This window comes from Pinus tabuliformis, chromosome 3_1, assembly GCF_031772625.1.
Source record: "Pinus tabuliformis cultivar Carrire ecotype Pingquan chromosome 3_1, CPIR1, whole genome shotgun sequence".
Lineage (NCBI taxonomy): Eukaryota > Viridiplantae > Streptophyta > Pinopsida > Pinales > Pinaceae > Pinus > Pinus tabuliformis.
Genome location: NC_142301.1, coordinates 352,433,124 through 352,460,728, shown reverse-complemented (window position 1 = coordinate 352,460,728; position 27,605 = coordinate 352,433,124). Strand labels below are relative to the sequence as shown.

The following is a 27,605-nucleotide window of genomic DNA, read 5'->3' as shown; positions in this document are numbered from 1 at the left end:
TTAACCCCTATTGGCTGCAGCTCCTTCATCCTCTTCTTCATGGACTGAAACCCTTGCATTATGCAACCCACCCTCAAAAAGGCCTTTGGTAACCCTCAATAACAACCATTCACGATTGCAACAAATTGATGGAGGAGGCACAATAAGTGATGATTTCTTTCCAGATGGCAGAGAGGGCAGATTGCTACCTAACAATTAAGTACAAGCATATCAGCAATATCTGTAAGCCCATGAACTGCTGCACAAACATATGAGCATTGTGAAACTAACCCATAACATCAATTTATATTTATGCAATCCCCAACATCTTCAAAAACTTATCAATATTGTCCATGACAAGATACAAAATGAAAGCCTTTCAAAATTCTTTAATCTTTGGTAAGCATATTCAACAATGGCAGCATTTCCTTACCAAAGGGCCTCAGTTCCAAGTGTATACCAGTGACCTTAACATCTCTCTGTTTTGCAGAAGCAACATCAATTTGAATAGTTTCACCCTACACTGCTAAGTTAAATCATGCCTTCTCATCTTTGAAAAGGTGAAGAGCCGCTTCTGGGAAGCCCTTCAGATGCAGCTAAGCAATCACTGCCTGTCCACAAATCAGTTCCTAATCATGCTCATAACATTGTCATACTTCCTTTTTATCACTGCCAGCTTGAATATATACTCATGCATCAATCTGTATGACACAGTTATTTCCAAATCATTCATGCAATTGACAGAATTCTCAGACACCTTCATTATACATACTTGAACATCAAGTGTTCCAATAAGGCCACCATTTCTGTTTGGAAGACAACAAAGCACAATTGTCACCCCGAGCACCACTCTTAAGTTTTAACACAAATAATCTTATGCAGAGAACAATGTACAAGCTCCTTTCTTCCAATGATGATTGCATGCTTGCTCAGCAAGGCTACATTTTCCATGTCATCTGACTAAATGTATTTAACAAATGGAATATGGAGGTCCCCAGGTACAATCCTCTGTTGCAAACCAAGGTTGCTGTCTTTTCTTCCTGCATTGTGTCACTCTTCTGTCCCAACACTATCTTCTGGCCCAAGAAGAAGGTTTTATGTGCCTGCACAGAAAATTGTATCCACAGTTACTGGACAACTAGACTTCTTGATCACCTTATTTCTGCGATTTTTATCACTTGGTTATGACTCATGTCAGTGACTGCCAATTGATTGCAAGCAAAAAAGGCATCAGGTCCTCCAAGTCGCTGTCTTTTCTTCTTGCATTGCGTCACTTCTCCCAAGTCCCAACACTATCCTCTGGCCCAGGAATAAGTTCATATCACCCACCATCAACATCCAAACGTATTAGGACAACATTCTCCATGGGGCTAAACAACAATGATCATCATCCTTGATCCAATTCATGGATCCAACCCTTCTTATCTGTATAAGTTGAGAGTATTTTTGAGTTGCAAATTGATGAGCAAACAAAAAATGTTCATTGTTGCAGTATAGGGTGCCCTCATAAACAAAAAAAGCAGATCTTTCTCTTTCTAACTTGAAAACAATCATCCCACGGTCATGCCCAACATCAAGAAGATTCATATCAAGATGTGCTACAAAGATCCAGAAGCAATCATGGTCTCTACGAAATGTTTGGACACCTCTAAAATACTTGGATACATCTCAAACTCAGATACTTTTATCTTCTAAATGTTAACAAAAATGTCATGGCGTGGATGGAACATCACATGAGACATATAGTTCACATGCCCTCTTAAAAGTTAAAATGTCCAACTTCTCAAGCTTGGTACCTGAGAATAAAAAACATACTAGCTTTTCACAAGTGAATTATCTACAAATTTTTCACGTGCCCTCCTAAAGTATTCAACTTCCCAGGCCTTGATCTCTGAGAACAAAACTAACTTTTCACAAATGAATTATCTACAAACTTTTCACATGCCCTCTTAAATTATCCAGCTTGCCAGGCCTTGGTATTCGAGAACAAAACAAACTAACTTTTCACAAATGAATTACATGCAAACTGAGATGCTACTCAAGAAAGAGGAGTAACAGACAAAGAAGGAAAAAAAAGAAAAAAAAAAAGGTTAATATATCTCTAATGAAATAGATATAACTTCACCAAGCAATTGAATCTGCATGCCATTCAATCTGCTTGGTGACCATCTGCTCCTGACACAATCAATGGCAAGCTGGGATGAAAAGCAGCAGCCCAGTTCACTCCATGGTCACGACATTCCTAAACATATTTGACAATAGCATCACCCTCTCCAAAAATATCTGTGTTCATTTGTGTTAACCTTAATATCATTAGCAGATGGTTTTCCTCCTCGGAGCACAAATATCCCATACACAATCAGTCTGATCCAAGGGGCTTGAAATGACCAAATCTTCCTTATGATGAAAAGAAACACACATTACACAAAAAAATGTCGCCAGTAAGGTCAGATACAAGTTCAAGATTACCAGTTCCATATCATTATTGTTTGTTCATCATTGGCACTGACAATCTAAGGATACTCATTGTGGAACTTAACTCTCCGGATATAGGCAGCGGTGCATATTGTAGTTCCATATATTGATCTTAAAGACATTCCCTGTAACATTAACAAGTAAATTGGAGTTATAACAACTTTTCATAATTGTATTTTTGACTGTTATGTCAGATGACTTGCAGTTAATATCATTTACAATCGAAGGTGCTACTCTTTAGATGTCATAAATATACACGTACAATGTCTACATAGGAAGCTACATGGCTGGGAAGCTTCGCTAAACCTACCAATTCTAAAATAACTTTGTTCCTTGGATGGGAGAGGGTGGGATTTTTTCTTGCAGCTCTCCTTTGGCTAAGTGGTTGCACTATGAGAGGCATTTCTAAGTCTACTAAAATCACCAAGGACTTATCATCTGGCCCAATCTCTGCCCATTCAGAAGGTTTTAAACTAGGTATAAGAGTTTGATTACCTTGCGACCTTTTTCCTTGCATGTAATTTCTCACCCCACCCTCCATCCGGTAGTGTGACTGAGATATTCCTCATAGCTCCAAACAACAATTGACTCTATTCCTCATAGCTCATGAAGAAGAGCTCCAAACAACAATTGACTCACAAACAGGGAAAGATAACATTTTCTTCCTAGCCACCCAAGCTAGACCCAATTGACACCACTACAAAACTTGCCACTAGACATGTGTAATTTCCAGACATTTTACAATACAGAGCAAGTAAAGGTAATCTCCTAGTTGATCCATGAAATTTTTTTCAAAATACATGAGGGACTCGCACACCACCAATGTGTTCAAGACCCTCTCCATGTCACCAAGGTGTTAGACACCCACCATTCCAGGATATAAAAATGTATCCATTGAAACCCATATCAATCGTCCAATTGATGGAACTACTGAAAAATGAACCTTGGTGAGTAGTTTCAAAACGCTTCTCAATCTCTAAAATACAAAAAAAAAGAGGTTCACATGGACCACAAAACATGCAATAAATATCCAAGCCAGTTGGCTTACCTACAGACACAAACACGACTGAGCCTTGTGAAAATGTACTCCTCTAACCGACCCATCATGCTCATCAAATCTATCAATGTTCCCACCTGATAATGCCATTGTTAGTGTCAGTGTTTGCAGTCTTCTACCAATGATCAAATATGCTCTTATAAAGTGGTCTTGGGGTGTCGAAATCAAATTTTTGTCATTTTAGTGAGTCTTCAAGTGAAATTTGGTCACTAGGTATTAGGTCTAGGATTGTTTTCACTCCTTCCAAAGTTTTCCAAGTACTGGTCCATGTCATCATTCGACCGAGTGTGCCATCATTCAAAGAGTTGTCATCATTATTTCAAGTTCCAATGGGTCATTTTACACCTTGTTTGTGCTTCAGTTGTGCTTAAGGCTCATTTCCCTCTCCTAGGGTTTTGAAGGTAATTTTTCTTGGATGGTCAAATCATCAAAAAAAATTGTATCCTAATGTTCATACACCTTCCCCTATCCTTAATATACCTTCTTAAACACCTCTCATCACTTATATCCCTCAAATTCATCATTTTCCCACAAACCCTAGCTTACTGCTACAATTTAACACTTTTCTAGGTTAGGCCTATGTTTTGCCCTTTTAGACCCCTTTCCCTCACTCAATCTTTGAAATTCTACTTTCCCCTACTTCCTAACATCCCTCCCTACTTCCCAAAATTTTCTCAAGAAATTAGAAGCCCCCATCCCCTTCATTTCTACAAATGCCCTGTTTCACACATCAGGATAGGTTTTATTCAAATGATGTTTCTGAGCAAGAAAAAATGAATTTGAAAAAAGTGAGAGAGGTTTTTTCCCATAATAGACTCGAGAAAAAAATCCTCATTCAGTTTTTACAAAGGTCTCATGGTTTTGGAGAAATGTCCAAAACATCATTTGCTTCGGGAGAGTTGCTGCATTTCTTAAGTGACTTTGGGAAAATCAAGATTTCTCCTAGCTGGATTGACCAAATGACTTGCTTGATGAGTAAAATAGTAATTATACACAGAGATATTTCCATTGAGCTATCATGAGCTCAATGTGGAGTTGAGGAAGACCTCCAAAAGTTGATTGAAACAGCACTCTGCATTTTGGCAGCCTCATTCTACACATTTTGACCAGTCTTGGGAGATTGGGCGTTTGATAGGGCAAATAAGCTCCAAATTGAAAAATTAAAAATTTTCTGGAAAGTAGACTCGACAAGATTTCCAATGACCTATCCCACGTCTAATTTTGACATCGGGAAGGCACTCAAAAGTTGATTTGAAGTCAGTGCTATGCGTTTATCCAGGAGAGGCGTTGCGCGTTTCCTTAAGGTGCTGCACACTTGACAGGCAGCCCAATTTTTCAGTGTTTCTTTGGTTTTTCGCTTTTCACCTATGGGATTTTAATATTTTCACTAATGTAATGTAAAATCATGATGTAATTAAAGTGTATTTATGTTACCTAGGGTAGATACATTAGATGAAAAGCTTAAATGAGATGAATGAATCAGTTTGCTTCATAGTAGGAATGTTTCAGTTTCAACATCCTAGTCTTCAGCTGTCTGCTCAACTTTTTTTGCAACTGACTCCTCCTCTCATGGAATTCGACCCCTGATGCTAGGATTAGTTGTTTTGAGTCTATATCATGTATTTTCTCAGTCATTGTGTGGGTTGGACTCATTTGGATGCTCAGAGCTTGATTGTACATCATTGTAAGTAGTTTGACAAGGAGATTAATAAGATTTGCAGCTATTTTTATGGGATCCCTGTGGTATGGATTTTAAGCATAGTTTCTTCTTTTGTAAACATTTGTTTACATGTTTTATGTATGCCATCATTCATTTCATTGCTTCTTATTGAATGTTATCAAGTTTGATGGGTAGAATCCATTGTAACAATGCTCTGCCTTGGGAAATAATTCAATATTTCATGTTTTCTACTATTTGAGAAGGATCCATGATTGTCACATGCCCTCCTCAGCTCCTCATCAGTCTTAAACACCTCACACCATTAAGCCTAAAGTGCTAAAGCCTATGCCTACCTTGCCCCATAGAACACCCTGCATTTCTGACCTAATTTCCCAGACCTAAACTACCCAACTCCATCTGATCCAGCAAAACACCAACAAATTCAATCAAAACCTTTCGTGCTACTATACCTAGCCTAAAATCCTTTACCTGATCCAGTCATCTTGACTGAGATCCTTATGGAGAGAGCCCTCTCCCGGCCTAGTAGGGCTAGCTACTAGGCTAAGCTTGGTTTGTGGTTACCCTAGAATTGCCTCCCTTCAGCCTGAGGTCAATCTAGGTGATAACAGCCATAACTGAATAACCCCACCGTGAAGACTGGCCAGGATCCATGGCCTTTTCATATAAAAGCTCAACCCCTTTACCCAGTTACTCTGGCACTCGAATTTGGTCGACATTGCAAATGATCTTCTAGCCTATATACCATAAAAGGGGTTGAATCAGCATACAGAACCAGTAAAAACCTTAGACCAAACCCCACATGTAATGGCATGAACGATCCAAACCATTTTCCCCATATTTATGTGGTATTGTATTGATGCATTATTATTTCTCCTTTAAGATTCTTATTTATAACAAACGTTTTGAGGCATTCCCCTCCTTTATGGGGAGAAATTGCTTAATGTGAATTTTATAGATGGCCTTGTTCTCACTACAAAGCTCATTCAATCGTTTAATGGAGGGAATAAAAAAATGTCTTGATATCGTCACTACATCAACAAGCATCATGGTTAATCAAGAAAAGATAGAGGCCTTTATTATTTGGGCAGGAATACTTTCTAGATTGGCTTGTCAATTACGGGATTATTGTTTCTTAAGAGAACTTAAGGTTGGGTTCCCTCACTTGCCTTGATATTTCCTCTTCATAGAAACTCGAGGTAAGTGAATTCAAAGAAACTCTTCAAGTTATGATCATTTATGTGTTATTTATGTTGAAGATGCATATGCTGGTAATGCAATCAGCGTTGATAAGGAAAATTCTATAGCTCTCTCAATAAAGGAAATCATTTTCCTTTTCTACAGGGAAATCCCTTAAATAGTGAGGGAAGGATATTCCTTTACTCTAACTCAAGGAATCACCTTGCCAGTATAAAATGAAAGTCATTTCTTACAAAAGATTAGAGAAGTATAAATCTCAAAAATAATTAAAAAGTAATTTGAAGAACGAACTTGAGAATTGGTTGAAACATGTTCCTGAGAGGAGATCCTAGAAAGAAGCAAAGCATAGTTAATCATTAAAAAATAATGCGTTATGGAGACAAAAATGATAACTACTAGTACTACAAAAATACTTTTGGGGGGGTCGTATGTTGCCTCCAAAAGTGGGAATTAGAAGCGGTTTTAACATTAGTTGCAGTTTTTTTAACCCTCACTCACCCCCCCCCCCCTCCGGCGACCCCTAAAAGCATCACCTCTAAAATTCAAGCCTTTTAGGGGCGGTTTTTTAAGAGAGATGAATTGCCCCCAAATGTGTCACTTTTCAAAGGGGGTTCCAAACTTGAAAAGTGACTTTTGGATGCAATTTTTTAGACCCCCCCAGCCCTCCCTTCAAAGCATCACCTCTAAATGTCAAGCCTTTTAGGGAAGGTATTTGAACAGATAGTGTTGATGGGTAGCCCAAATGGTTGGTTGAAGCCCCCCTGCCAAGTCTTTGGCCCTCTGTTATGAGGCGTTGGTTCAATTCTCCTTGGCGTCGTCAGGTTCAAGCCCCAAAAGTTGGGTCAATTAGGTGTGAGGGTCCTTCAGGTGGGCTAGCCTAAGGCATTGTGGGGACAAACAAAAAGGCCTTTCAAGAGATATGAACCAACCCCAAAAAGTGACTTTTAGGGGTGATTGCAATATCCCTCAAAAGTCATCTTTCAAGGTTGGTTGTAAATCGCCTACAAAAATTTACTTTGGGGGGCTATTTGAAACCCCCTTGAAAATTGACCTATGGGGGCAATTTAAAACCCCCCTCGTAGCAACCTACAAGGGCAACTTACAACCCCCCTTGTAGCAACTTATTAGGGTGGTCTAAAACCGCCTTGTAGCAATGTTTGGGGACGTTGGGAGCCCCCCTCATACTAACTTTTGGGGGCGTTAAGAGCCCCTGCCGTGGCAACTTGTGGGGGCATTAGAAGCCCCCCTTATAGCAGACTATACATACTTTCAAATTTTTAGATTGTGATAATTTCACACTATTATGTTGGGCACGAGTGAAGAGGTTCAAAAAGTTGGGTAGTAGTATCCAATTGAGGTTAGCTTACACGACGCGTCATTGAATTCACCAAATCAAGGAGAGTTTGCAAATGGAATTGAATCAGCTTTGCGCAAACCTTCATTCGAGCATGCGATCATCTCTTCACATTCACTCCATAATGAAAGAACTGAAGAAAATTGATGATGTCATTAAATATAGTGTTGATCCCGATGTATTCTATGGGAATCTTAGGAGGTGTTTGGGAATGTTCTTTCTGTTGTTGTTGATTTGCGCTAAAGGGCATGGAATTATCAAATCATGAAGGCGAAAAAGCTTTGCATATTGCCCAATAACAACCAAGCAAGTTGAAGGACCAATCCATCCTAGCCTAGTCCCTTTACCTCTTTGCATTATGTTTCCTCGCCAACAAACTCCTTCCCTTTATTTCGATAGCCTTTGGTAGGGCATCACTCGTAATAGAGTTTGTTTAATTCTCAAGGAGCTTTCTCCCCTTAACACAAAGACTTTTAGGTATATTGCCATATAATGATTTTTCATTTAGTATCTTGCAGTTCGTTTGGTCTCTAACTCTTTGAGTCTGTAGTCTGTTGGGTTGTTGGTGCATCTACCATATTTACTTTCCCTCCAAAGTGCATCCCTCAAGTCCAATATTTTCCCTAATGTTCTTTCTCCTCACTCTTTCGTCCCAAGGGAGAAATGTAAGGGGTGGTCAAGGTCGTAGCCAAGGCCAGGGTTGTGGTTGTGGAAGAACTCAAGCTCAACCTCAAACTACCCAAAATTGCGGTCGTAGAAATAACAATGATTTAGGCTTGGAAGCAACTCGGCCTTATCGGACTAACGCACACCCACGGGCTCATTATATTATTTCGAGTTGGGACAATGAATTGAAGCAACAGGCAACAGATAATGAACTGGAGCTAAATGAATGGCAGGATCTCATCCCTGACCTCGATACCAAAGGTTGATAAAACTAGGTCCACTAGACCCTTTACCTTTTCTGGATGATGAAAAATCTCTTGGCAAAAGCTTTAATGTCCACCTTTGCAGGACTTTTGGAGTTGGCAACAAAAATACTGGAAATCCACAAGGAATTCTAGCTCATTCAGCGCCATATTCAATAGAAAAACGCTCATTTAAGTCGTATTGAGAATCATATTCCCTACCTTCCACAAACTGAATAAGGACACAATATCCCTTTTATAAAGTCATAAGGAAAAAAATGGAAATTATTTTTTATTATTAAATTGATAATTAATTGATTTTGTCTTGAATAATTGGAAAATTTTTGTCTTAATGACTTGGAACCTTGTTATTAAATCTAAACATAAACATTCTCAATATACATGATAAAATTTCTACGGTTTTGAATTATAAATCTATTTTTTCTGCACAACCAAAAAGGTGCATCTTTCCTACATTAATGTTCATAATGATAAACTTTGTGACCTATTTAGCTGAATGTCTAAGATATTGCCTAGGTAACCTACTCCCAACAACTAATTTTTCTTTGTTGATCATAACGTGATTATTTTTCATTAATTATCACTTCCCAGTTTTCTTTGGACATTGAACAAATATAAATGAAATATAAGACCATAGCAATCTCAATTTTGGATTTGAACATTTAGAACTCACTCTTTTTATTTGTTTCTCACCAATTATTCCAAAGCAATTAGATTTCTATGATGAAGTTTTAAATATCCCATAGCTTCCATGAGAGAAAATAGATTTATGTACTGAATTTGCCTATGGATTTTGAAAATTGAAGTTGCCTCCACTTATTAGGCAACCTAGTCATATTCTTTGTTGACCTCCAAGACGATAATAATTCCATTAACTGCTGATCACATAAAAAAAATTTCTCACCCCCATCATCTACCGCATTCTCGACGATTTTGAAAAAATGATTCTCAAAAGAATCCCCGAGAGGCCCTCAAAATAGAATCAAAAGATCCTCCATGCACAAAGATCAAGTTGACCTACATGAAGGGGAAAGTCAGCCTAAAGAGAGCAATTTGTACCCCTCACAAGCCTATAAATAAGAAGGAACTCAACCTCATTGTGACTCACCAAAAAAAAGTTCGATCTTCTCAAGATAGAAGTTGGTAAAAGGACGAAAAGGAAGGCGAAGAACTAGATCTAAGTTTCTGGGCCTCTCTCTCTCTCGTGTTAGGGTTTCTACATTTGATAGGCAGAAGAATTTGTTGGGGAAGTCGAAGTTGCAGAAGAATTCGTTGGGCAAGTCATAGTTGCAGAATAGTTTGCTAGGCATATCGAAATTGCAGAAGAATGTGTTGGGCAGGTCGAAGGTCCAAAAAAATTTAGTGGTCAAGTCGAAATTGCAGAAGTTGCTGGAATCAATTTCTTGTCATTTTCATTGTTTCATGCAGTTTCATAAAAAGTATACCCCAAGTTTCTGACACTTTCTGGACTGTTACCCTACCCATTTACAAAAATTCATTTCTTAACATTTCCTGATTCTGATTTCCTTTAGTTCCTTGATTATTTTGATTTTGACTTATTTGGGGTATAGTGATGGGATTTTTAACTTTCACATTAACAGTAAACCCTTAAAAATAATCCAAATCCTGTTACAATCCTTCATGCTAGTTTATCATTTGGTTTCTCATTATTTTTTTGCTAAGATGGAACACTTGAAGAAAGAAACTAACAATCAATTCCTTGGTGAGAGCATACAATGATCTCTTTGATTTCGGTGGGAACAAGTGTCAAATAATACACAAACTCCTCAACATTTTTGCTATAAGATAAGTGTTGACGAATGTACAGGAATGTTTCAAAATAACTAACAGCACAGTTAAAACCTCAAATTCGTTTACAACCCTATGGAAACAAAATGTTGTTCAGAAATGCATCTGGATAACTAGCAACAGAAGGTAAAACATAATGTATTTTTGATAGCCCTCTGGATAACAAAAAGCTAAAACCTACTATATTTTTGGCAACCCTTCAAAGTTTGGACCATACTGATCCTACCAGCCATTCATGTCTTGATAACGCTCTTAAGCCACTTTGGAAATGAAACAGAAGAAACCCCTGCTAAAATTGAAAATACAAACTTAATAAAAAATTTGCAAACACTAGTTATGGTTGTTTTATACTCTAAGGAAATTTTAAGATTATTTCAAATAGTGTCATTTGAATTAGCAAAATGAGATAGGTTTCCTATAAGAAACCATCCATTTTGCATGATGTTATGTAATTTTCGTCTTAATTCCCGCAAATTTTATTATTCTCTTAAAATAGCTCCCAAGGTTCTTTAAGAAAATCATTACCCTTGAAGTCGCTCCCCGAGGTTTTTTAAGAAAATTATTTACCCTTGCAAACCCCCAAGTTCAAGGGCCGGTTGCCAAGTTATTCAATCTAATTAAAGTACCACTACAAAATGGCAGTTAAGCGACCCTATCTACTCAACGTGGAAACTTATTCTTCATCATGGGGTTGCATACAGAGCAACATTGTCATTGTCGAAGCTTAAAATAAACCAAAAAACTACAAACCCTAAATTTATCAGACCCTGATGATTTTAATGAGAACTCCGAAAAAGACACATGAAAAACTACAGTCTATTCCAGAATAGTCATTTTACTTAGAAAATAAGATTGAAGACCCAATACATTGTTCGATGACTGAAATGCATAGCCAGAAATGGCTCACTTAAGACAACTTCATGAAAAATATTGGGTATGAAACCTCAAACTAAGAAGAAAACATGAAGATACGAACCTCGCGTCTAGAGAAATATTTTGGACCAGAAGGATAGTGGGCAGAGTGGAGCGCATGTCTCTGAACCTATCTCGCTCTCTGTATTTATCGCTCTCCCTGCAATCCTAGCAACGTCTTCTATGAGGAGGGCTTCGGCTCCTCCTGGGGATGTCGCTTCTACTGCGTTTCCGGTTTCCTCCCATTTCGCCTCGAACTGTTTGATACGAATCAAATGTGAGAGAATCTATTAACAAGTATTTACACAGATAGCTTTTGCTCTGTCCCTCCTTGTGGCTATCTAGCTGATGTGTCAAATGTTTTCCTGCAAGTATTGTGACAGTCCCCGACTTCGCAAATGGAGAGAGGGCAAAGAAATGAACGTGTGTGGGATAATAATGGCTTATCTCAATTCTTTAGCTTACATTAAGTGATATAGATTAAGATTATACTTAAATCATTTATAAATTAGGTAATTATTTATTATTAAATTGGGATTTTATATAAATTATTTATTAATGTTAATTTATAGTGATTTTTAATATATTTTTGTTAAATAGAATTATTTGAATTATTATACTATGAAGATTTTTTTTTTCTATTATTATATTTTAATTCGCTTTAAACATGTTTAAAATATGCTTTCATCTTCATATGTGGAGGTTATCTACTTGCATATTCAAAGAGTTGTTTTTACCTTTATACGTGGAGGTTATCTATTTGCATATTCAAAAAGTTTTGATGTAGCTTTTGCTTTAAAAATTGACTATTGTGACTCTATGGTGAGAAAGTAATCTATAAATAGAGTTAAAGAGTTATTTAGAATAAATAGGAGATTCTTTCTCATTATCTATAACTAATCTTTGACAGATTGGGTATGCATTCCCTAACTATCACATAAACAAGAGTTTAATCTTGCATTTAGTGTTTTATCTCCATGGAGGTTCACTAAACAAAGGGAATACCTCCTCCTATGTGACATTGATGATCTCTCCCTCTTAAAGGATTGCTAAACATTAAGAATTGAATCTTCATTACTTTAAAAACGCAGTCTTGTTGAATATATCAAAAACATAGTAGGATTCTTTCATTGTGGACAAACTCAAGTACATGTTAGAGGGAAGTATTCCTCTATGGATGGTTAACAAGTTGATCAATAGATACAATCAAATGCTTCAATCTATATATTTAATGATCTCTAGTCATCATCTAAAGAGTTCAAGAATCAAATAAATTCCAACCTAACTTCTAAGTATATAGTAAGCTTGTACTTTAGAGGTTCTATTATTGTAAAATTTGACAATTATGGAAGTTGTGGCAAGGTCTTGGAGGAGGGACTGTCATTTTGGAGCAAAGCTAGCCTCTTTTTAAAGGATAGTTTCTAAAATTGAATCCATCTTCAATGTTTGTCTCTTCAACCCCACTCTAGATTTGAATTTTCAATATCCCCCTACTTATTTTGGGATGAGACAATCTTTCAAAAGCCAACATAAATATATTGGGGATGTATAACAAGATACAAACCAATCAAGGAAGGTTATACACACATGTGCTAAAATTTGCATTGAAGTTGACTTGAGCAAAGGTATAGCAGTGCATATTTAATTAAATATTCATGATTTTAACAACCCATCCATTTGATTACAATAATGATACTTTATGTGTATCTGTGTGCAAAGAGAATATACTCGAAAAACACCATCCCAACAGCAAAATGATTATAAGAAAAATTGAAAAATAACAGCTAATTGGTGGTAGGATTGAATGAAGTATCAAAGATCATGAAAGAAGAGGTGTCCAAGTTTAGTCCCAATAAAATATTCTATGACACCCTCCAAGGAGTGTGTTATTAAGAATGACACAAACATGATCATGGATTACATGCCAAAATCTTATGGGAAAAACAGGAAGCAACATGAATGAGATATTATGGATTTCAAAGAGAGAATTTTATTCAATCCAATAGAAGCAAGGTAGTTGGTGCTACTTGAGCCTCCCTAAGCTCTAAATAAATTGGTTGAAAGCAAGAAATCTAAAAGAGAAATGCAAAGAAAGGAATATTGAGTTGTTAATATGTTGAGAAGTATTTTTAATCATTGGAATTTAGTCTTCAAATCAAAGGTGCCATATAAGAGTTCTACCTTTTTCTATTGCACATGTTTAAAGATATTGAATTCTATAGGAATTGAAAATTTTTGAGATTTGTGTCCAAGAGACCTTCAAATAAAATAAAATGATCTAGTTGCTTTGTAATATGAGCATTTCTTCGTATATCATTAGGCAAGTTGGCATATGCTTTGTAGGGAGGATATCACAAAGGCCAATGTCATCAAAAAGGTCTATAAAGAACTTCAAGAGAGGGTCTTCCTAACCATATGGATCCCAAACTTAAACACCCCACAAAGGGAAATTTAAATATCCCTTGGCAGTAATGTAACCTGTTACCGCTCAAACTAGCGAGGGTCCTAAAAGGGGATCCTTGAAGGGTTACTACTAGCCTAAGGGCAACAATGGACCGATAGCCCTTTGTCACCTTGGCTAAGGCTCCTTTCTCTCTACAAATTTTCACTGATGGGAGGAGACCCATTATGATAAGGACCACGAAATGGATGGACCAATGATAGGGTGAGGGGTGATCCTAGAAACCTATTCACAAGAGAGGCTCAAATATGTGCTTGCTTCTCTTGGAAAACAATATGTAAGGCTATTTGTGAAGGGCTTGGGGAAAATTTATAGGGTTAGGTTTTAAGTATGTGCCTTATAAAGGAGATCCCTAAGCCCTATAATTCTTGTCAAAACTTGTGTTCCATGTGATCTTTGAAGAATTAACCTTGATAGTGCATGGGACCACACCGGACCAAGTGGACTCAAGGTTCAATCAAGGGGATAGGATTTAGCAACCAATGATATGCTTGACGTAATTAGAGAGGGGAAAGGGATCAATGAATGAATTTTCAATGAAAGACAATGCAAGGATACCAACAATGTTTCTAGTTTAAGGGAAACGAAGGGAAATAATTGGTCTTCGAGCTATGGCTTATGATATGTCAAGATCCCACCATCAAAACCTCGTGAAATTTTGGAGGGCTTATTGAGGAAACAAATGTATGTGTATGTATTGATTGTATGCATATGGTGTCACAATCTCAAAGATATGTATGGTGAACTCTTATCTAGTGGGTATTTGATCTAACCTTGTGAAGGCAGAGGAGCATTAGTCATTATGGTTGATCACATGACTTAGAGGCTTCAAATGTACCTAAATCACTTCGTACCTTATATGAGTCATCTACAAATTTGTGAGCATACTTTTCAGATTTATGCATAAACCATGTGAGGGACATTGGTTTGCTGCAAAAAGAGTCATGAGATACTTAAAGGGGACTCAAGATTACGGGCTTAAGTACACCAAGGTGGATGACTTTTGTCTTATTGCACATTCTAATTCATACTTCAATGAGGACAAGGAAAACATAGTATCAACTTCAGGATATCTCATGAGTCTTGGATCAACAATGGTCTCCTGCACAGGGCTTCACTTAATGAACCTCTCACATTTCATGTGCACTCGTGGCATACTAAACGATACCCCTAATTTGATTACATATTGAAAAACACATGTATAAATCACAATATATAACCCCATTATGAATGAATGTGGTTTGGTATTGCTCCCCAAATGAAGCCCTCGTGGTCTCCTAGAGGTCACACAAACAATCAGTTTCGATAGATTCAACAACAAAAGCAGAATATGTGGCATTCGCAGAAGCGACAAAGGAAATTGCATAGCTCAGGAAAATAATTGAAGGCTTGCAAGAGAAACAAGTGAACTCAACTCCTTTACGTTTAGATAATATTTCTACAATCAAGTTGGCCAAGAACCCAAGATTTTGATCGAACCAAGCACATCAATATGAAATATCATTTGATTTGATATCATGTAGAGGCCAAAACTATTCATCCAATACATTGTTCTACGACTAAGAAAATTGTAGACATCTTCATCAAAGCTCTAGGAATAGAAAAATTTGAAAAGTTCAAAATGATGCTTGGGCTAACAAAAACTCCTTCAAATTAAAGGAGAGAATGTTAGACATTGCAATCCTTCAAGATTATAGTTTAAAATAATTAGATGTAAAATTAGGTGAGGTAATGAATAATGGGTTGGGTTTTAATAACTATCTTTTAATGTGATAAACTTGTTTTCATTTCTCAATGAATGACCATTAGAACTACTCGATCCTCAAAGAGTACAACCTTTCAAACCCATTTCCCTTTTATCTTTCCTAAAAAAATATCATTGCTTAAATGATAATGAGCTTGAAAATAAATAAATAAAAAATAAAGCACTCTTTAATAGTCAAAAACTTCAAAAAATAAATAAAAAATACACAAAATTTTTCCAAAATTCAAATTTTAAAATTTTACATCCTCTTGCACCTTCCTTGTGTGACCACAATATCTCCACAATTTGAGTAAAAGAAAAATAAAATCTATTTATGCAAAATAGAGATTATAATTATTCTCAATTATTTCCTCCAAATTTACTAATTTGAATTATTGCCTCCAAATTTATGAATTTGTTCAAATTTTCACAAATCACTAAACCACTGTGCAATCTGAATTAAACCATGTGAAGAGTTTTAGATTTTTCCCCAATGAGGGAGAGCATTCTATAGTAATTGGATCCCCTTTTCCCCCTCCCCCATTGATTCTTGTATAATGGCAATATGAGGGTAGTGAACTTGATTAATCTGTTTATAGCTAAGTTTTTTATAGGGTTGGCTAAGGACTTGCAATTCAAGGATTCGATTTTCATTTTGAAAGAGATTCAACGCTTGAAGCTCTAAGGTGCAAAATGATATATATATATATATATAGATATATATATATATATATATGTGGAGCAAATTTCAAAATTTTCATATTTATGTTTCATTGACAAAAAGGATTTTCCCCCTCCCTTGGGGACATTTAGATGATCATTGCTATGAGGCCCCAATCCTCTACCAGAGTCTAAAAAGGCGATGTTTGATGAGTCAAAGAAGGGGGAAACAAAAAGGCGAGCAGAGCATCATAAATTATAACAAGGAGGGAGGCTAAAGAGGAGGAGGGTAGCAGGGAAACAAGAGTAATAGGGAGAGAAGGGGGAATAGAGGGGAGGGAAGGGACGAGGGAGAACATCAAGGAGGAAAGAGAAAAAGAGAGCCTTTGGAAAAAAATTAGGTTGTCCCTAAGATCCAAGGGGGAGGAAGTGATTCATGAAAGGACACTAAAGCACAAAAACACAATAAGAGATAGGCAAGGAACTAGGAAAAGGAGGTTGTTACTTGGGGAGGGAGGACCCCACTATGAGGTTGGAGGAGCTTATCTGATAGTGTCTAGCAAACTTGATTAAATTTGAAGATCAGGAGCACTCTTTCGTGCTTGACACAAGGGAGAAAAAGAGGCTCTAGATTATGATATTCAAGGAGACACTTGAATGCGTGGAGTTTTGAGAGTTTTGCCATTGATGCCAAAGAAAGTGTCATTGCTGAATTGGAGGTAACCCTTAATATGTTTCATGTCTCATGAGTCTTATTGAGAAATGTTCAAGCCTTCTTAAAAGACTGCCACCAAGGAATTCACTATCCCCTGAAGTTGACTATAATCCCTTGCCTAAAAGAATTCAGGATCACACAGTGTGCTAAGCAAAAGCTTCAAGGCTCTCATAATGCGAGGAAGCAATTGCATAGTAAAAATGCAATAGAGTATGAATAGTGTAAACATGTGTGTAGATCAATAAATAATAAACATATGTATGTCTATGTGTTGATTGTATGCATATGGTATCACAATCTCAAAGATGTGTATGGTGAACTCTTATCTAGTGGGTATTTGATCCGACCTAGTGAAGGCAGAGGAGCATTACTCATCATGGTTGATCACATGATTTAGAGGCTTCAAGTGTCCTTGAAACACTTTGTATCTTACACGAGTCATCTACATTCCTTGCATAGAAGATGACAATTGAGGTAGTGAACACATTATCTGATGATGGTTGGATGTCATTGTCCAAACATGGTTTGGGGGATGTCACTATTTGTATAAAGTCTTTGTCAAATTACATAAACCATATATCATCGTTAGATAGCCTATGTTCAATAGACATGAGCATCTTGAGTGTAAAATATTCCCTACTTTTACAAGAGGTTTATATGGTAGACATCTTGAAGGAATGATTTTGAAGTATTTTAATAAAATGTGTTTTTGTTTTTTTAAGTATAGTTAAAGGCTTCAACCTAAGAGGATTGGTGTCCTCATATTGACCAGGTTGGTGCATGGATTGGCCTAAGAGGCTTTTTATCCTCATTCAAGGTTGGCGCCTTGAAGAATTAAAGAACTTATATTACAAGCTAGAGACCATATTTATAAGTGAGAATCGAAGTCCTCACTATATTTAATAAAATTATTATTTTTGTTCTACTTCTTAAGTTTTGGCTTAACCTTTTAACTAACATAATATAACAATTGTAAGAAGTATCAATTCACCCCCCCAGTATTACTAACAAGGGTTGAGACATATTTGGACATACCAAAGCCCATGATTATGTTGTTTATGTGATAGATAAGTATTTTCCACCTGCATGTCTGCTGAGACCCTTCTCTGGCATTGTAATTCTATAATGGTTAGTAATGGCAACAAAACTACATGTACAAACTACTTGTAATATGTTTCAACATATATTTTTCTAAGTTGATAGTCAGATCTGTCATTAGGTAATGGAGAGATTTTTCACTGATTTTTCAAACTATTTATCATTCATAATTTCAAACCCTCATCATATAGCCTATATCAACAAGCTCATCTGCTCTCCAAGGTCACCTTCAAATAATTAGGAGGTTGAGAATAAGGGAGTGTTCTCCAAATAGATTTCTTGACCTCAGAGTGCAACGTACCAACTGTGCTTCCCACATACTCTCGAGGTGGGACATTCCTTCGACCAATCTAACAAACTCTTCAAAATAGAAACATGTGCCAAGATGGTAGCTCTCATTTAATAAACCCATATCTATTTATAATGAGGTCATGATAAGCTCATTAGATTCTACTTATAGTGGTTTTTACAGCTTACACCTCAAGCCTTGAAAATGCTCTTTCTAAATTCAACTCAGCTCGTAATCCTCTCAACATTGCCTCAAATATGGTGGATGTTTAAGGGTTTAAAATAGGGCTAGATTGGTGCATTTCTATTCTCAAACCGCTTGATTCATCTTCCAACTTACGCTGAATCCAATGATAATTATGAGCATAAATGATTCCCTCCAACAGACTCCCATAAAAGCACTTAAAGCTGGGCTAGTGCTTTCATTCCCTCAAAAAATCTAACCATTTTGAAAATACATCTCAATTTTTTAATTTATATATTTTACTAAAAATATATTTATATTATTAAGATATATTTAAAATATATATATATATATATATATATATATATATATATATATATATATTGAATCAATAATTTTGATTAACCCGTTAAATTAAACAAAATAAAATAATTAATAAATATTAAATCAATAGATCCTAATTAACCGATTAAAATCATGTAATTATTACGTAAATCAAAAATCGATCGAGCACTTTTCAAACAATTTGGTGGGAAATTTTCAAATTTCAAGTGCTTCTGGAACAATTTGGTGTTGAAGCATTTTGGGACACTTTTCAACGAACAGATAAACCGTTCGAAGAGCATTAGCTGGTGCACACATTTACAGATAGATGATTAACTCCACTATCTTCGGGGAGTATCGTGGAGCATTAACAGGTGTGGTGCTTCTGGCAATAACCCTTTCACACCATAAGACATGTTTACAAGCTATGCAGTTACATCCATTCCTTCTGCGAGGCCCGATCTTCCGTGGATTTTGCAAGGCCCGATCTTCCATGGTTTTTGCCTAAAACAGGTATATTTTTCTTCTTCTCAAAAATTATCTCTTTGAATAAAATATCATCTCTAGTAGGTGAAAATGGAAAACGTTTCTCCAGCCTGTCCTTGATAAGGATTACGTTTTTCCCTGCAGAAAAGATAGGTGGTAGAACTGCAGGGCACTTCAATCGAAATTTTTTTCGTTAAGTTAGATTGAATACACAATCAATTTCTCCCAGTAATGGGAAATGTAATGCTCGAGACAATAACAAGGGTCAAACTAATTGACCCGAAGTTTAACCTTCAAAACTAGGACACCAGATAACCTGAACTTTAACCCTACTTTGAGAACAGGACACCACACAGAAGGCACACTGGTCTAGATATCCTCTTTAGTAGTCCATGCCACCCATACCGTCTCTCATACCTGGGACTTCCCTCTTATCCTTCAGAATCACAAAAATGATGCACTCTGTTGTGGTTAACAAGGAAGACACACTTGCAGCATCAACCAAAACAGCTCTGATCACTTTCAGGGGATCAATAATCCTTGCATTCACCTTATCAATGTATTCACCTTAGTCAGCATCGTAGCTAAGGTCAAGATTATATTGCTCAGTAATTTCCCAACAACCACTACACCTTCCATACCAGCATTTGCAACAATTGTACATGAAAACATCTTCAATCATATATGCAGTTTGACCTTCTTGAGGCAGAGTTCGTCATTTTTTCTTGAGGCAGGATTTGGACCCTTTCCTGAAGTAATTTGGGCCTTCAATTCCTTATTTTTATGTGATGCCAATTCATGCAGATATGGAGACTGAATTATAACATTCTTGACAATATCTTAGAGATCATTTTCTTTCAAAAACAATGTTACCTTGGCTTTTGATGACACCTATATGGAGGCACCATCTAAGTTTCCTCAAATTTGAGACTTGATGCTGCCATCTCTGAGATCTATTTTACAAACCTTTCAGATATGAAAATAAAACAACAAAAATATACCTGCAAGAGTGGTTAGTCCTTCAAGCAACAATAATGAAACCCTCTAACTGCTGGTCTTTGATTCTGGTAGTTGATCTATTGTTGTAAACCCTTGAGGATCTCAATTAGAGATGATCCTCTTATACCATGTGAAATTTTTATTATTCAAGAGGACAACTGTCTTGTGTTTCTTTCTAAAATAACTCAGATCTTGAATTACTTTAATAACTGAATGAAATTATGAACATGCAATAGTCTCACATATAACTGGAAAACCTAAACAATGGACTCATAATAGCTTTTCAAGTACACACATAATTCTGTCCTTCAAATTAGCTTATCATTAATGATCAAAACTTACAAGGACATGTCAAAACTGAGGTTTTCAGCTTCCTGGACACTCAGATCTGCTCTATCTCCTTGCTAGATACTCAAACCCACACTTTACTAAATTGTTGTACAACACTGTTCAATATGGATTCTGATCTGACCTTGGCTCCTCTCCTCTGCTTCGAATCTGCTCAGCTGATCTTTCTCTGATCTCTTGTATTTTTGATGTCCAAAAATGTTTGCATACAACTTCTCTCATCTTGTTCTATTTATGCTCTCAGACTCTCATATTGTTCTATTAGTTAGTTATTATTAAGTATTATTATTATTATTAATTTTTAATTTTTATTAATTAATTTATTAATTAATTTATTATTACTTATTTTATTATTTTATTTTTACTATTGTTATTCTTTTTATTTTATTTATTTATTTTTAATTTTATTTATTCACGTTTTAACTCTTAGTCGTATCTAGTTATAATTTATTTTTATTATTTTAATTATTATTATCTGATTTCATTTTTTATTTTTATTTTATTTGTTTGTGTATTTATTTTATTTTTATTTCAGGGTTTTTTTATATCTATTTATTTATTTATTTAATTTGTTATTTTTATTATTTTTTTCATTCTCACTTAATTTACTCTTAGAAGCGGTCCGTTGCAACTAATTTTTCTTTTAATAATAATTGACCTTTATTTTTTGGTTATTTACTGATAAACTATTATTTTGATCCTGGTCCTTTGGTCAATATTAGCGGTTGGTCAAACTAGCCGTTGGAGGCTCTGCTCGGTCTATATAACATGCTAAGCTGGATCTGTTTCTTCAACTTGTCCTGACGATGAACCACACTGGTTGGTTCGAAACGCGTCGACAAATGACATTCCATGTGATTTTCGCCGAAATCTTTCTCTAATCTAATTGAGAAAATTAATCTCCCCTGTCTTAGCAACTAATCTCTTTAATCCGAGAAACCACCTTTTCTCAACAATTATGTGTACAACTAAGTTAGATCAAGTACAAATCACTAATATTCCAAAAATATCTAGAATATTTCATTTAGATTTTGAAGAGTTAGGAGATCTAGTGAAATTGATCTTTCACTTTTATTTACTAAGTGAAATTACAATATGGTATTATTTCACAGTTTTACTAGGTGGTCACCAAAAGTTGTCTAGAACCACTTCTCACACTTTGACACCTTCTATGTTGCAGGAAACGTGGTATAGAGGTCCGTTTCCGTACGGAAACGGGTACGAAACGCGGAAACGCGTTTGGTACGGCCGTGAAACGCGTTTCTGGCCGTACTGCCACGTTTCCCGAAACAGAAACGTGGCCAGTACGGCCGTAAACGCGTTTCAGGGCCGTACGACCCACGTTTCCTCATTAACTTGTGTTTTTTTTAATTTACTTTTAGGGTATGTTAGTGACTTCTTGTTGCTTCTAGATGTGTGTCTAAAGTTATAAAAGTGAATTTTTGCCCTAGTGTTGATATGGAGTTCATCAGGGAGTTTGAGGGATATGTAGTTCATGGTAATGTTAAATTCTTAAAGTAAAAGTGACATTCTCCTTTATTTTTCATTTTCATCCTTTTACTTAAATTTTTAACATTACCATGAAATGACTCAGGATGTTTGAGAGTGGTTTCGCCCTCATTGCATTTCATATGGAGAAAGTAGAATTTTAGATCTCACTCAAAATCCAACAGACTTATTTGTTTTTTAGGATTTCAGGATTGGAGGGATTGCAATGTTTCCATTAGATTTTATCATGTACTAGGGTATGGAACTTGTGTTTAATCAAGAGAACCAAGCCCTCTATGCAGGGGAAACTCCCAATAATCAAGATCATGTAGGGTACTAGGGTATGAAACGTGTATTTAATCAAGAGCACTAAGGTCGTTCGACTATGTACAAGGAGACTCCCAATACAACAGTGGTCCTTCTAAAGAATGGGATGTGGATGCAGAAAATCCTGATTTGGATCTCTCTCTTGCAGCCTTATAGTCTTTATTGTACTTGCAACCTCATATATTAATATAAATAAAGGCTGATTTCGAGATTTGGATATCTAATAAAGGTTGCTTTGGATATTCCGATATTTTTATTTTCATTATGTGATCATTCATGAGTAAATGTGATGTAAATTATATCTTAATGTTTAAGTGTAATAAATTATAATCATTTATTCTTTATGATTGCACACACACACACACACACACACATATATATATATTTTCAATATATATATATATATATATATATATATATATATATATATATATATATATTCGTGTTTCCCCGTTTCCAAAATTTGGGGAGGTCGTGTTTCGTATCACTTCCCGTTTCAGAAACTCGTACCCATTTCCCTGTTTCGTGCAACTTAGGACACCTTACATGTGTAAGAAGTTCCTACATGAGTTACCCTTATCGACATAACCTGTATACCTTGCACCTAGTTCCAAATCAAAGCATATGTCTTAGCAGAATGCCATTTCTCACATGCTGCTAGTCACACTGGCTTCTTTAAGACATATAACAACAAGAGTAATTTCTTTTAGAATGGACTCTAATAAGAGGTGAAAAATATTTGTTGCTTCATGTGAGACTTATTAGAGGAATAAAACAGAGACTGTGAGAAGTCCAGGACTAATGTATGCCTTGCCCATTCCAAATAAAAGGTGAGAATCCATTAACATTGTCTTTAGAAGTTTGCCTCAGGCCGGAGGGAAAATCTCCATCTTTGTTATTTCTAGGGTGCTACTGAAAAATTCTCACACGTTGTTGAACTATTCATGCCACATGTTTATAGGCTTCATGGATTTAAGAAAAATCAGTTTGGAGTTAGAAGAGCCAACTAGGTTTAAAGAAAAATTTAAGGCTAAATGACAGCTTTAGGGTAACAAAAATTAGTGGTATTAATTTGAAATTTTAACAAAATTAAGTTTATTGTGTAAAATTGGTTATCCCACATGCATGAGATAAGTGAGCCTGCCTGAAGGCTTTAGACGGGCTCTTAAGCCTGATACAAAAGTATATTTGGGAATGTTTTCATGTGGGTAATCTCTGAGAAATAGATTCCTAGGTCAAGTGCAGTGTCGATATTCCTCTTGTACAAGCATGGATTCACATCTAAACCTATCTAAGAAAGCATTTTGGGGTAATGATTCAAAAAATACGCCTCGAGTGGCTGCACCATGGAGCAAACTTTCATTGGTGTAAGGTGTGAATTTTGAGGGTTATTTATTGGCGTAAGGTGTGAAATCTAAGGGGTATTTATTCTGTAAACTCTGAGGTGTATTTATTCTGCCAAAATTGCTCAGGACATGCACCATGGAGCAGAGTTTCATTGGCATAAGGTGTGAATTTGACGGGTATTTATTTTGCCAAAATTTCTCAGGACATACACCCAATCTAATTTAATTAAGATCAAAGTAAGAATGGAACCCTAGTGGACAACAAAACACTTGTTCACCTCACCAGTGAGTCAATCGCCCATTGGCAGGAAAAGCCATTTTATCATATATATCGTTGAAGCATTTTCTTTTTCATATTAATAAAAGCTTTGTTTTGAGGGTTGTCCACAAATATTTAAATGTTGTTCTTCTTTATTGTCAAATATTCAACGTTTTATTCCAAAATTCAGAATTTTGTTTCAGATTTTAGGTATTTCAAAATATTTTTTTCCCGGGGAAAAGTATCGTAATTTTCATTATCAAGGAAAATTACATGTTGTAAATGCCATAGGCATATGCAGAAAAGTGACCGTGGTCATTTGAGAACTGTTTTGTACTGTAGAAATCTATACAAAAAACCCAAAGAAGGGTGTGCTGATAGTATCTGATCATATACATTATTATTTACATATTCAAATTTTTTCAAAATTTCACCCATGGTGATTACTGTTCTGTAGACAAAACCTAAATAACAGAAATAGATAAGTTAGGGCTTGTCAACCCTCTGCAGTTCCTGATCCATGTATGGTCTATGGAAATACTGGTAGATCTGTTTTGGTGTGTGCTCCCTGATCAACCATTCCCCTCTAGGATGCGTTGCCGCTTTTGAAAGCTGGTCTGCAGGTTCATTGCACTCCCTGTAGATATGAGCACATGAAACATGATCAAAATGTGTTTTTAAAAACAAAAAATCATCCAATATGGTTATGAGTGTATATGCATTGCATGTAGAAATGCAGTTGAACCAGTTAATAACAATCTTGGAGTCCCCATAAACTTGTAAATATCTACAGTTTTTGTTTATAGCAAAATATAAAAGATGACGAAGTGTAAGGAGCTCTGAAAAGTTATTTGTGCCATCTCCTAACCCCATAAAAATATGGAAATAATGTGTCTCAGATATATGGAGGATAATGCCACCGCCACAACCCTGTTCCTGTGCTGATCCATTGAAATAGGCCCAAGGGTGTGCTTTGTCTATGACCTCCAGGGTGATGGTTTGAATCTTGGCAACCTGTTCATCATCCAGAATTTCCATATAACTGTTACAAATCTTAGGAATAATCAAAGGCCAAACTATATGCTTCCCACGAAATAAGTTGTTGTTCTTGCTCATCCATATGTGCCAGCACACCATTAATGGAAGATTTTAGGATCTTGGGTTTGGAGCTTCAGCCCACCATCGGTTCCAGGCATTTAGTATACCATTGCCACAACAAGTAAGTGATAAATTAGGAGTATATAACACCTGCGCCTAGACTTGTTGTGTTGTAGGGAAGGAGAGAAAGAGATGGTGATTTGATTCCTCCTCGTCACGGCATAATACACACCATGTAGGTCCCTGAAAAGATTGTTTTCTGAGATTATTTCCAGTCGGGGTTTTGTCCATAATGATGTTCCACATCAAAAGACGAGTGCCCGACAGGCTTTTTAGCTTCCATATGCTGCTCCACCAACTATCCAAAGAATTAGGTTTATGGCTAGCATGGATAATAGGATATCCATCCTTTGGAGTATAGATCCCCTTCTGTGCAAAACCCCAAATTAGTTCGTCATCCTCATCCCTTAGTCTCACATGGGATTCAATTAAAGCCGCCAAATATCTCCTCCACTCCATATGCCATTGATCTGGTATATCCAGGGCCTCCACTGGTATATGTAGTGGTGTTGTATATGTCCCACAGATCTGTGTGATGTTTGCCACTCCATTATGATTTAGGAAGGAAATCAAGCCAAGAGGGAGATGGTGTGAGTTGCCGCAACCAATCCATGGATCAGTCCCAATGCGGATAGACATATCGTTGCCGATCTACCAAGTAAGATCCCTTCTTATGATGGGAATGGTATTTATAACAAATCTCCAAATCGCTGATATTCCTTTCCTGTTCCAAGCAGGTAACCTTAACCAGTCCATGACTGTGCGCAACCATATGTATTTATAGGTAACCACCTCTGACCAAAGGCTCTTGTGCTTCAAGAGAAGCCATCCTAATTTCGCTGCAAGTGCTTGAGGAAAGGCAGAGAGGTTCTTGAGGCCCCAACCTCCCCATTTTTTGGGAGTTGCAATTCTACTCCATTTGACCCACGCATAGGGTTTTCCCTCCTTGTGACCCTTCCATAAGAAGTGGCAGCAAACTCGTTGAATCCTTTGTAATATACCTTGGGGGATCCAGGCCAGAGACATCCAGAAGACTGGTGTTGGTTCCAGAACCGATTTAATGAGCACTAGTCTACTTGCTCTGGGTAATAGATGATGGCTCCAAATATTTAATATTCTTTCTACTTTCGCAATCAACCAGGTCTAATCTACAATTTTGTATCCATCTTCTTTTATCCTAAAACCCAAGTACTTCAATCCATCCTCCATTGTCAAGTTTTGGAAGGGGAAGTTTTGGAGTGCATGATAGGTCTCCTGTTGAGTACAAGATGAGAGAGATACAGTGGATTTGGCCCCATTTATTTCCATCCCTGTTGCGCCACAAAAAAGATTCAACACTTCAGAGAGAGTCTTGTTGTCTTGAATGCCTCCATCTAAGAAGATGAGCATGTCATCCACAATAAACAAATGTGTTAGAGTGCATTGCTCCATGATCTTGAGACCCTTGAGCCTCCCGACTCTTTTTTCTAATGTAATCAGCCTGCTTAAGCCTTCCATCATAATAAGACAAAGCAATGGGGGGAGAGGACACTCCTGCCTGATTCCTCGCTCCGTCTGAAAGGAATGGGAGACTGATCCATTGATTAAGGTTCCAAAGGATACATATGTAATGCAGCACATTATCCATCTGATAAAAACTAGTGGAAAGCCCAGGTGAGTAAGGATCATCCTTAAGAATAACCAACTGACCCTGTCAAAGGCCTTTGAGAGGTCAATCTTGAGCATCACCCCTTTAAGCTTATTTTGTTTGATGGAGTGTAAGGCCTCTTGTGCTGTGCCGATGGCCTCATGGATTTGTCGATTGTGTAGGAAGGCAAATTGTTCCTACGAGATGTTGCTCAATAGGATCAGCTTGATGCGGTTAGCAATGATCTTCGCAATAATTTTGTATAGGCAGTTACATAGGGATATAGGCTTGAAGTCATTGAAGGATGGCGGGGAGTCCATCTTGGGAATGAGGGCTATATAGGTGGAATTTATAGATTCATACATTTTGCCGATGTACAACATTCCTCAATCACATCGGGTAGATTTGGTCCAATAATGTCAAAGAATGTAAGATAGAATTCCACGGACATAACATCTGGCCCCGAACTTTTGTCCTTCTTAAACCACTTCAGGGTGCCCTCCAGTTCCCCCATAGTAACAGGTTTTATGAGATCCTCCACCAAGTCAAGTTCCACAAATCTGGAAAAATGCCCTGCAATGCGAATGATATCAATTAGAGGTGTGCCTAGTGGGGCTTTGAACAACTGCTTGAAGTGAGTGTTACCCATCCGTGCCAGTTGATTATAAGTTTTAGCAATCAGACCCTGTTCCGTAGGCAT

General features: G+C 36.7%; 1 pseudogene; it reads right to left on the bottom strand.

Annotated features, from left to right (window-relative positions):
- On the bottom strand, window positions 1-27,605 carry LOC149187171 (coatomer subunit alpha-2-like; annotated as a pseudogene).